The following is a 13,363-nucleotide window of genomic DNA, read 5'->3' on the forward strand; positions in this document are numbered from 1 at the left end:
AACATATGCAGCCAATGGAAAATAAAGATTGTTTCCGTATGGGACTCTGTATTCTGACTGCCTTCAAAAAGATAACTCAAACGTAATAAATTAGGATCATTTTACAGACTGGATGGTAGCCTTTGGATTTGGAACAGAAAAAAAAAGAACCGCTTATTAAAGTGACTACATTACTGCCACTGTAATTTGCACAAGGGATCCAAAAGCTTTGATATCCAAGATTGTATACTTACTGTTTCAAAAAGCTAAATGACAATCAGGTTAATTATCTCCCAATCTGTGTAATAATAATGCAGATGCGCCTGGTCTTTTCACAAAAAGGATGTGCTGATCAGGGAGCTGAGCTGCAGGTTATCAGAAAACATCTAAGATTCATTTTCTTTTTATGGTTAAACCAATCTGTTTTCCAGAGATTCAAGATCTTGCAGATTAGCTCTCCCAGACTCTGGGAAACACTCTTGTAAAGATTTTTTTTCTCTTCACCTGTTTGAATTGAGAATAAAAAACAAGTGTGAAAGTGCTTTAATATTTCAAATGTGAAACTCGGGACTTTGATCAAAAAAGAAAATCTAATCAAGATACGCAGAACTGAAACACAGTTAGAAGTATAATATTTTATTTGGAGCAGACTTTGGACTGATATAGTTTTACATACAGTCTAGAAACATGAAAAACTATGAAAAAGAAGATATTTAATCCCTAGGGAATAGGCAGGCGTTCTTAAATTTAAAAGGTCTTCTCTATGAATTCTTTATTACGTGTTCTAAGGGAAAAGCCCTATCATTTTTGCAGTAGATGTATTCCATATTTCACAAAGTTCTATATTTCCATTGTGCTGTCTTTAATCATGGGCGATGTCTCGGCTCTAGTCTGGGATTTCAGGAAATTGCACAAGTAATTGTCATCACAGACAGCTTAATTCCTAGTGTAGTGATGACACAATTTGCCCAAGGCCAAACTCAAACAAAAAAAAAGTCTTTTATAAAACAATGGGTGGTTTATTCTTTAGCTGTATATTTTACTATACTACTATCAGGGAATGCAAGAAAAATACAATTTTAGGTTTAAGTTGAACTTCAAAACCTTATTGCAACTGATTGCTTGGGAATTCAACATTGTTAGGGTAGAATAATGCTATATCATACCCTCCCTTACATATGGGAACTTTTATTTATTGAAAAATTCGATATTACATAACCAAACGTACAGTGATAAAGCACAGATAAGAGTAAGAAAATAAAAATTACTATCTAGGGAATTAACTGTATTCACAATTGGAAGTTAAAGGCATTTGTTTCAAGTACTGCTTTGATGCTTTTTAGTTTTAAAATCTTGATAAATTTATTAACTCTGGGTTCTTGACATCAGTCTTACAAGATCCTCATAATTAAAAATGAGATTAAATGAAAAAAACAGGTTTGTAAGCTATTTAGTAAGATACTTGCCACTAATTAGAAGCACAGTAAATGAGTTATTAAATGTTTTTCCGGAATAGTGCCATACAGATCTTTGAGCTACACTTAAATAAAACAAAACTTAGATCCCAGGATTATTAAAATTTAAGTGGATAAGATTAAAATGCAATTTCACAGAAAGAAACAATTATAATGCATAATCAAAAGTCTAATATGTCTTAGGGATAATGCAAAAATTGTGTGGTGTTTGAACAGGAACTAATTCTGCTTTTTATCACATAACTCCAACTGTTTCTTTACTCTTCAATGTCCTAACTCCTGCATTTTATTCCACTATACATTTTGGAATCCTCAGTAATATTCACTGACTTATTTTATATAAAGCAAGTTACATAGATTTAAAAAAATAGATTCTAACAAATCACAATTACAGAGAATTTTCATCAAAATCTTGTATTAGAAAGTAGAAAACACATAAGGGTATGCAGGGGAAATTATTTTTGAAAGTTGGAACTTACAGAAAGAAGTGTCTATTAAAAGGTTTTCAAAACCTAAAGAATTATAGTCTTCAAAAAGAGATTGGAAGGTAATTCCTTTTTCCTGCCTTAAAATAGAACCTCCTGTAAACAAGTCAAGATACATGGCTATCTACAATGCTTTAAAAGAGCTCCAAGTGGAGAAATTCCACCATTTCACAAGATATGTAATTACAGAATATGATAAATTTCAATCTATTTGTCACATGCCTTTGTTTAAGTGATATTATTGTTTTTCCCTAATGTGGTGGTAATCTGTTAAAATTTTGAAGCTTTCTTACATATGTTCCTTTGCTAAATATTTGCATTGAAATTAATAAATATTTAGTAAGTTATAAATAAGGATATTCTACAGATTTAGGAGTACTTGGTGGTTCGCATTTGTGAGGAAGGTAGAGGGAGGTATAACAATAACATAAAATGTTTTCTGAGAAATTTTAGAGGAAGATCCCGTTAGGATGGTAACATTATGACTTAGTTTTTAAACACATTACGTGTGAGGTACTACACAAGTGCAGATGTACATGAGGCAGTTGTATACCCATTCTGAAACTCAGAAGAGAACTGGGTTGATGACAGAAACTTAGGAGTGTTCAGCACATAGAGGACCAGTAGAGCCATTGAAACTGGAAAACATAAGGAAAGAGTAAAAGTGATTAAGAGAAGATGTAAGCTTGAGCTCTAAGGTGCCAGACTCTCCCAAAAGCAAAGAGAAGACAAGAAACTTCAAGAAAGGTAGAAATAGCACTGACTAGGCGGTCAGAGTGTCATCCACCAATCTCAATCTCTCTCTCTCTTTGTCTCCATCCATCTCCCTCCCTTCCTCTCTGTTTCTAAAATCAATAAACATACGCGTGGGTGAGGATTAAAAAAGAAAGGTAGAACTAAAACTAGTAGAGTTTAGTATATGAGAGGGCAAGGAGAGGAATGTTCCAAGATGGAGGTAGTTGAGAGGCAAGTAAGGTAATGAATTTCTATGGGAATATTGATAAACATATCAAGCTTTTATGGAAAAATCTGAGATTTGGGGCAAGGGATACTTGAAATGGGTTGAGGAGTAAATAGAAGGTAAAAGGAGGAAAGTAAATCTAATGATACTGATACAGGGTGCAGCCCTGGGGGGGCAAAAAAGATTTGGAATGGTGTCCAGAATTCAAAGTGTATAGGAATATTGGAGAGACATATAAGATGTCCTCAAACACCCCCCCAGGGGGAAGGGACAAATGGAGCAGAGCCATTGAGAGCTGTTTTGCATAGCAATAGTTTTGCAGCTAACCTCTGGAATAATTATTTAACATATCTATAACCTTTAACTGGTTTCATAGATATGTTAAATAGTAGTGGCCAAGTTTGGAGGGGGGGAGGTAGTAGAGGGGACTCAGGAGGATGTAACAAGGGTCTGCACTCCGGAGTGAGGAGTGCCTGGGTGAGAGCTTGGAAAAGACTGGCTCCAGGACATGACGGGATAACTGCCCAGGTGAAAGGGAAAACCATGCAGCTTTGCCAGAATGGAGAACTCTGCAGCCAGGTGAAGAAGAAAGCCACATGCTTTTGGTGGAGTGTGAACCCCTGCAGCTTCGGTAGAAGAGGCTCACACAGCTTTGGGGTGCCGCCTTTGGCCGCGGGGCCTGAAAAGCAAGAGAAACTTGGACTGGAACTGGGTACAAAAGACTTGCCAGTGGACCATGAGAGGGTACCACAGTACTTTGGATTAACTCGAGATCCTGCACAGTGACACAGCTGATAGTGCCAGTGGCCTGCAACACAGACGTGTGCTCTTTTCCTGATTCACGGTACCCGGAGTTGGGACAGGGGGAGAAGGGAGAGCTGTGTGGGTGTAGGTGTATACCCTAAAGGACTTTGATATTTTAGTGGTGGCATTAGGCCTAAATAGCATTAAATAAACATTTTGTTTCCTTTTCACAAATCTCTGGCACTGAGAGATGTCTTTCCAATTGGCAGCAGACAGAAGAGCCCAGCAGATATTAGTATTTTGTTTTTGGGAGGGGCCCCTGTTGTATAGCAGTTTTGGGCATGCCTAGGTGGCCTGAAATATTGTATTGCCCCTCCCTCGGACCTCTTGTTCGGTAACAATACAGCAAAATTTTCAGTGGAAGGAAGAAGTAGATTACTAAAAAAAAGATAAAGTGAAAAAGTGGGATGAGATGTGATCCCCCGGGAATGTGGGGAAAGGGCCTATGTAGTAGGAGGAGCAATTTTTCCTCTGTAATTTCAGATTATCAGCTGAGAACAACAGAGGCAGGTGGGTTATTCTCGGAAATTGCAAGATAGAAGTGAATAGAAAAATATCAAAATGTTTTTGTAGGTGCTGAGGACCCTGTTAAGGTTGATAACACTGTTTACTTTGATGGTTTTTTTAATGGGCTGTTCAATTTCCCCTGCTGTGTTTGATAACATGGAGAAAGCAAATGTTTTGATTTAAGAGCTTAGGAATTGGAATTTTGTCATGTGTGGTTAGGTATTTAAATATAGTGAATCCAAGCTTGATAACAAAGTGAAGGTAGCAAGACCCTAACGGACAGGGAGCACTGGAGCAGGTTGAGGGATCACGCACACCAGTGAGGTGGATTATTAGCTGTGGGAGAAGCTGACCAAGCAAGCTGAAGTTTGTGGTCAGAAAATGGGTTTATATGTACATATATATTTATATAATTAGAGCCATGGTCAATATAGAGGTTGTAACTTGTCACTAAAAATCCTTTGAACATATTTTAGCTGCTGAAACCATTCCCCACTTTGTGGTTTTTCTAAGGTTTTGTAATTCTAAATAATGGTGACAAACAAGGGCCCTCCAAAAGCAAAAGGACAATTGTTTTTGTTCTAAATCATCTAATGTTTTGCTTTCCAGTATTGGAAACCCCAGCCCAAGGAAGTTATGGAGAATTCAGTGAGATCAACATCAAACCAGGGTAGACGTCCATCTTAACTATTGATTTTTGTGATGCTGAAACTTTCGGTGTGGTAGTGGATTAGGTTTACATTTAGAATATTTTTATTACATAACATGCTTGGCCTGATTGAAACAGGGTACAGCTGAGTAGGGGGAAAATAGGGATTTGGAATGGGGTCCAGAACTCAAAGTGTCCAGGAAATATTAGAAAGGTATATAGGATGTCCTCACTCCTTCCCCCCACAGGTATGAGTAGGGGGAAGGTTCACATGGAGCAGGAAAATGCAGAGCTGTTTTGTACAGCAACAGATTTGCAGCGAACCTCTGGCATGGTCATTTAACGTATCTATAACCTTTAACTGGTTGCATAGATATGTTAAATAGCTGTGGTCATTCCTTGAGCCAGAGGGATGGAAGTGACTTCCCCCCAAGATGTAACTAGGGGGCAGTTTCCCCTGGTTACAGCACCTGCATGAGAGCTGGGAGAAGATTGGCTCCACACCATGGGGCATGCCTGCCCAGACTCACAATGGCAGCCCAGTAAACCTGGAATAATACAGGAATGTTGGCAGGTGTAACTAATTGTAGGAGGAGTTAGAAATGGAGGTGCAGAAGAAGATTGGTGCGGGGATTTGAACCCAGACACGGCAGCCATTGAGAGGAGAACCACGCAGCTTTGGCCAGAGTGGGGACCCCTGCAGCTTTGATGGAGGGACCCCACAGCTTTGGGGTGCTCCCTTTGTCAACATGGCTTAAGAAGTAGGAGAGAATTTGCCTGGAAGAAGAAGAGTGCAAGGACTTTTGTTGGTGGGCCATGAGAAGGTGCCATATAACTTTGGATTAATTGGAGATCCTGCCTGGATGGTGACACAGCTGATGGTGCCAAGAGCCTGAATCATGGACATCTACTTCTTTTCCTGAGATTATGGTACCCCAGTTTAGGGCAGAGGGAGAAGGAAGGACTTTGTGCATCTGTGAGTGTCCTAAAGAACTTTTGATATTTTAATGAAGACATTAGGTCAGTACTTTAAATCAGTATAGCTTTAAATAAACATTTCCTTTCCTTTTCACAAATCTCTGGCATTGAAAGACATCTTTCTTCTGGGGTGGACAATGCAAATCTCTTAAGGGGTCCTTTTGGGAATAATATATTGTACCCCCCTTGGCCTTGTTCTGTAACATGATCACTACATTTGGTATGATTATTTACATACATGCAGGAATCTTAATTTACCACACAGTTTGCTTACCAAAGCTAGATATATCCAGTCTTAACCATTGCTGAAGTCACAGGATTAATACTGTCTGAAGAATTCCTAGTGAAAAATTTCTGAATGGACTTTGAGTAGTCTTTCTTAATTACTGTGCAGAATCTAGCAAATCAAATTCACATGATTTCTCCAACTAGACGTTACCTGCTGTACCTATACATTTGGGTAAATTCCTCTATTTATAAGATTTCCCAAATTTACTTAGGTTCCTGGTCTACAAGGAAATGACCTTTACTAATGATGACCTGAAATGCTGGAACAGAGTAAGTTTGAAAACAGGCCAGGTATTTTTGGAGGACTTTGTAGGCATTGACTTCATGAGTACAGCCAACCTTTGTTCCAATTTTCTCAAAAATATTCTGGTAAAAAGGAAAAAAATTTGTGCATCTATGCAAAGACTATATTGACATGAAACATGACTTTGTAAAGTTTTCTGAATTCTGGAGGAATCAGTGAGAATCTGATATCAGTAAAAATGTTGTAGGCCTGGCTGGTGTGGCTCAATGGATTGAGTGTTGACCTTTGAAACAAAAGGTCGCAGGTTCAATCTCAGCAAGTCCAGGGTCCCAGTATGGGGCGTACAAGAGGCAACCACACAGTGATGTTTCTCTCCCTCTCTTTTTTTCTCCCTATCCTTTAGTCTAAAAATAAACAAGTTAAAAATCTTTAAAAAATGTTTATTTCATGTCACTAAAGCAGAGTTTACTAATTGGTAGAAAAGTGTAAGAAGAAGGACTAAGGTCTTTTGCATTGAACTGGAAAAGAGAACATTAAGACAATATCAACATTATGCAAATAGATGATACCCATAATAAAATTTCACTCATGAGTTAACTCAGTATTACATAATTAATCTTTGTCTTAATACGTCTTGGTTCAGCAGTTTGCTTTCTTGAAGCTGTCTGCTTCTAGGTTGTGTGTGTGTGTGTGTGTGTGTGTGTGTGTGTGTGTGTGTTCTGGAAATCCTGCCTCAGTCCACTGCTAAAGTCAAAAAGTTATTTAAGAGATACAAGTTCAAAAATCTATAGCCATGGCATCACACTGAAGCTTGTATGCAATGAGACTTCTTTAAAGTCTTAATAGTATGAGGCAGCTTTTATAGTCCTGTTCCACAAGGCTCTGAGATGGTCATTTTTGTGTGTGTGTGTGTAAGATAGAAATTCTGTCGTGTAGTGTGTGTAGCACATGGTAGAGCTTTCAGGTGAGTATCAGAATGAAACTAAAATTACCTGTAGATGACAAGGATTTAATGGTTGTCGTTAACTTATCACTGATAATTTTCCAGCCTGAAAGGTCTGACAAGGAATTATAATAATACTAATACATAAAAATTGTATTGTTTCTGTTACATATACAGCAAAGATTATAAAGGCCTAGAAGGTGCTACATTCAGATTAAAGCAGTAGGTTGTGGCTAAGTAAATATTTTATATAACAACTGACATTATGAATTAACACATTGTACTATTGTATTTAATATCATCAGAAAAAAGAATATAAATAAATACAGAAAAACAGAAGACTATTCCTTGGATTTGGGTTTTAGTCAGTGTGTTCTCTGAAAGTAAAAACACATGGACAGTGTGGGTGTTTTTATATTTCTGGAAATTTCTTTTAAAGCATAAAATTTCTAAAATATACATATTAATAATATTTTACTTATACAAAGTTAACCTAGGGCAAGCTACTTTATTTATTTATTTATTTATTTATTTATTTATTATTTATTTATTTCATTTACTTAATTCTTCAAGTAGACTATTCTTTTACTCCCATCCCAGCTCACCCCCCACCTTACTCCTCACCTCCCTCCCATTCCACCCCCCCTTAGTTGTTGTCCATGTGTCCTTTATACTAGTTCCTATAAATCCTTCCCCTTTTCCCCCTAAAATTCCCTCCCCTCTCCCCTCTGGTTGCTGTCCCCCTGTTCTCTATTTCAGTGTCATTATTTTTATTTTGATTGCTTGTTTGTTTTTTTGTTTAGGTTCCTGTTAAAAGTGAGATCATATGGTATTTGTCTTTCACTGCCTGGCTCATTTCACTCAGCATAATGCTTTCCAGTTCCATCCATGCTGTTGCAAAGGGTAGGAGCTCCTGCTTTTTTTCTACTGCATAGAATTCCATTGTGTATATGTACCACAATTTTTTGATCCATCATTTACTGATGGGCACCTATGTTGCTTCCAACTCTTGGCTATTGTAAATTGTGCTGCTATGAACATTGGGGTGCATAGGTTCTTTCGGATTGGTGTTTTAGGGTTCTTAGTATATAATCCCAGCAGTGGAATTGCTGGGTCAAAAGGAAGGTCCATTTTTAGTTTTCTGAGGCAATTCCATTCTGTTTTCTATAGTGGTTGTACCAGTCTGCAATCCCACCAACAGTGAACTAGGGGCCCCTTTTTCCCACAACCTCTCCAACATTTGTTGTTTGTTGTTGTGAAACCATTAAAGTCCTAGAGGAGAACATTGGCAAGAAAATCTCAGATATTTTACTTTAAATTTGAAAAATTTTCCCACAAAACTCTTACAATAGTAATATATCAAACAAACCTAATTATTTCTAATGTCTCCTATAACATGAAAGAACAAAAACACTGTGATTTTTCTGTTTGAGTCATGAAACCTCTGAAACTTTTATATTACTTTTTCTATATTTAGTACTCAATGTTGGGAAAGCACAATCAAAAAGTTGTCATATTCGGACTCGATTAAAGTAAGATCACAGGCACCTGAGAAACTGTACTTGTTTACCTACTTAATCAAAGTGACAGCATAACATCTAAGAAGAAACATAAAAAGGAACAAGATTTTTAAAAATTAGCTATTTCAAAGGTAAGGAATATTTGTCCTTTAAAAATAATGAAGAACATAATACGATCAACATAAACCTCTCCAAATTATTCTGGGAAAGAAAAAAAAACCTACCTAGGTAGATTATGAAGAAAATAAAGAATAATGTTTTATGCCCTGGCTGATGTAGCTCAGTGGATTGAGTACAGGCCTGTGAACCAGAGGATCGTGGTTCAATTCCCAGTCAGGGCACATGCCTGGGTTGCAGGCCAGTTCCCAGTAGGGGATATACAAGAGACAACCATACACATATTTCTCTCCTTCCCTTTCCCTCTAAAGATAAATAAATTTTTTTAAATCTTTAAAACAAACAAACAAAAAAGAATAATGTTTTATGTTTTATAGCTATAGTCACTAATTAGTAAACCACAGAAACAAGTCTATCAAAATTAAACAGTTTTATAAGATTTTAATGTCTTACAGATTATTTTCAGACCCATTCATTATAAAATACTAAATAAATTTTACTCTAATAAATAAATAAATTATTTAAACTGAATAATTTACTTATGATTTTACTAGAAAAGACCTGACACTATTAAGGAGAATGTTCTTTCTTCTGTTAGAATTTCAGATTTCCTAATAATGATATAGAAATTATACTTCCCCCAGTGATCAGAGATTACATGTAAGAATTAAATGTGGTCAGCTCTGAAAATTATTGGATGAATGTATTATTGTTATGATAAATGATGTGAACTGATTTAACAGCATGACTATTTTGCGTAGCCATTAATAATTTTTATGTCTGTATATATTCATTTATTGAATATTAGCTCATGTTTACATCAAAGAAGAGAAACAATCTCAGTCAATTTTGGCAACTCCCTGTGGTTGCCACACCCATAAAGTCTTGGCCACCATGTTAACTAACACCATATCACAAATGGCATATATTCTAAGTGGTATGCTAAAATTCTGATGGTGTTAAAAGGTCGGTTCACTAAGCAAAAAAAGATGTAAGGTTCTTATCTTCACTAACCTAGCCCTACCTAATAAATTAGATCACAACCATTGAGACAAGCACTGCATTTTTTAAATCAATAGAAAAGATATGGAAGATTTCAATACTTTATTTTCATTAGTCAGTCAACTACAGCTGGTCCAATACAACCTTATTTAATTTTTATGGAGACTATTTTTAGAGAAGTTTTAATTTCATAGCAAAAATGAGGTGAAGGTACAGAAATTCCCTTTATACTCTCTGCTCCCTCATATGCATAGCCTTCTTCAGGATCTAATTTCCAACCAGAGTGGTAACTAAGGATGAACCTACATTGATATGTCACCCAAAGTTCATGATTTATCTTATGGTTCATGCTTGGTATTATAAATTCTATGGGTTTGGACAAAATTATAAAGACATATATTCATCATTACAATATCATACATAGTATTTTCAAATCCTTAAAAGTTATCTGTGCTCTGTCTATTCATCTCCTCTCCCACCCCAACCTCTAGCAACTGATCTCTCCATTGTTTTTGTAAATTGCCTTTTCTTGAATGTCATATATGTGGAACCTGTGTTCTCAAATTGAATTCACTCACGGAAGCTGATTGAGAAGCCAATTGTTCGAGATGGGAGACATTCAAGAACAAAGGTTTGCCTGTAGTTGAAATCATACAGTATGCTGCCGTTACAGATTGGCTTCTTTCAGTTAGTAATATGCATTTAAATTTCCTCCCTGTCCTTTCATGGCTTGATAGTGTATTTATCTTTAGTGCTGAATAATATTCCATTGTCTGGCTGTACCAGAGTTTATTTATCCATTCACCTACTGAAGAACATTTTGATTGCTTACAAGTCTTTGCAATTATAAATAAAAATGTATAAACATCCACGTGCAGGTTTTTGTGTGAACAATGTTTTTAACTCCTGCGGGTATATACCAACTAGTGAGGTTGCTGGATCATAAAAATAAGAATCTGTTTTGGTATATAAGAAAATGCCAAACTGTCTTCCAAAGTAAGACAACTCCCAACAATGAATGGGAGCTTCTATCGTTCTGCACCCTCTCCAGCATTCAATGTTAATAGTGTTCTGGATTCAGGTCATTCCAATAGCTATGTAGTGATATCTAGTTGTTTTATTTTGCGTATCTCCAGTGACATATGACATAAATCAGTTTTTCATAGGCTCATTTGTCATTTATGTGCCTTTGGTAAAATATCTGTTAAGGTCTTTGGCCCATTTTTTAAAATCAGGTTGTTTGTTTTCTTCCCGAGTTTTAAGAGTTCTTAGTAGTTTGAATAAGAGTTCTGGATCTGGTGTCCACTTATTCAATTTTAAATTACTAGTATATATTAACTTTCATTCCTTATTTCTTGTCTTATTTCTTTTATTTACCAAGGCAAATGTTCAAATAAAAGATAAGCAGAGCATCTTTTAAACAGAATTCACACATTTATTTAAAAATAGACTAAAAATGCAATAGCTGTTGAATCAAAAGGAGCTGAAAAACTCATTATTTAAAAAGGCCTTAATATTATTGGATCACTGACTTCAGTCACTCTGGAGGATGGGCAACTGGATGGTGAGCAATCACTTTACTCAGATATTAATTCAGCACAGATCCAGGAATGTGTCAACTGCATAAATAAGCCATTCTATTGAATGAGATTAATTTTTTAAACATCTATGAAATTACTGATTTTTAACATGTTGATATAGTGCAAAGGCATAAAACATTAAATATTTTATTATATTAAAGGCAACATATTATTATAACTAAAATTAGTTTGGAAACACTATTTTCACAACAGATTAAATTTTTTGATTTGTTTTTCTTAAAGTCCAGTTTATATATAATATTATATTAGTTTCCAGTGCACTACATAATTATTTACCATGTACACGCCTTATAATCTTTTCACCAAGATAAACCTTGTAATCTTTTGTCTTTGTACAAAGTTATTACAGTATTATTTACTATATTCCCTATCCTCCACATTACACCTCTGAGACTTATTTATTTTATAACTGAAAATGTGCACCTCTTAGTTCCCTTCACCTTTTTCACCCACATCCCCACCTTCCTTCCCTGTGGCAACAGTTTGCTTCCTGTGTCTATAAGTCTCACTCTGTTTTTTATGTATGTTCATTCATTTGTTTTTTTTTTAGATTGTGCATATAAATAAAATCATACAGCATTTGTATTTCTCCGTCCGACTTATTTCACCTAGCATAATGTTGATCCATGTTGTATATCCATGGATCAGCCATGTTGTGTATTTTAATTGCAGAGTAATATTACATCATGTATATGCATGTACACATTATATATAAATAAATATATACATATATCAAATGTTATGTAGATAGACATATAGGTTGCAAGGAAGCAGAACCTTGAAACGAGACTCTTAAGAGTCTCCAGTTAAACACAATTTTGTCTCCAGTGCTTATGCATTTATACTTTTTTATTCAATAGCTTGCTCATGGGTGTTTTCTGAATTTTATATTTTACAAAAGTAGATTCCACAGAAGCTCTGTGATTTTGGTTACCTGGATCACAGGACAGCTGTGTGAAGATAGAAGCAGCAATGCCAGATCACACGGGAAACACACGAGTGTGTTTAATGATCAAATAGCTTTGATCATCAGAAGATTGAGACAGAAACCACTGAACTAAAAAAACACTTTAAATTCTGATTAAAAATTAAATCCAGCAATGTTTATGATTTTATGTCAGTCTATCTTCACAGTGTAAAGGAATATTAGATTTGTTTAATGAAGTAAGAAATTAGAAAATGTAATTACCAGCAAAAAGATACATGAAGCTGACAGCGCAGTCAGTTCCTGACAAAAAGCAGATGCTCAGTGACTGCTGGAGGTATTATTACTCCTTCCAATTAATGTCCTAAAAATACCTGGGACACTATATCTTATCTAAACAGAAAAGGAAAAGAAACAAAAAAGGAAACTCACCCTGACAATAATTCTGTGTTTATTTTGATGTCTCTTTTCATACTCAAATGCATGGTAAAAAGTATTATGCATAAAATACTAATTTACATGACTTAAAAAGTAGATAACACCAAAACTGCCATTTCCAGTATCAATTGGAATATGTTCAACTATTAAAAAATACTAATAGTTTTCATATTTAAGCATTTACCCCTCTGTAATTCTATGCTGAACTGGATTGTTCAAATATCCAAATGCATGTCAATTTTATAAAACCTAATAATTATTTACTACAATGTAAATACATTATAGATTAATAAAATGCAAATTCTTGATTCTATATGCAATTGTACAAAATGCTTAACAGCAGAAAGTCATGTTTTCATTACTTCCAAAATTTTGTTTTTTTCTCTGTTAAAAAAATAACATATACTCTAAATCTTATCGATATCATTTTCTTCATTACAAATCTTA

This window comes from Artibeus jamaicensis, unplaced genomic scaffold, assembly GCF_021234435.1.
Source record: "Artibeus jamaicensis isolate MK-2021 breed Jamaican fruit bat unplaced genomic scaffold, CSHL_Jam_final contig_787, whole genome shotgun sequence".
Classification (NCBI taxonomy): domain Eukaryota; kingdom Metazoa; phylum Chordata; class Mammalia; order Chiroptera; family Phyllostomidae; genus Artibeus; species Artibeus jamaicensis.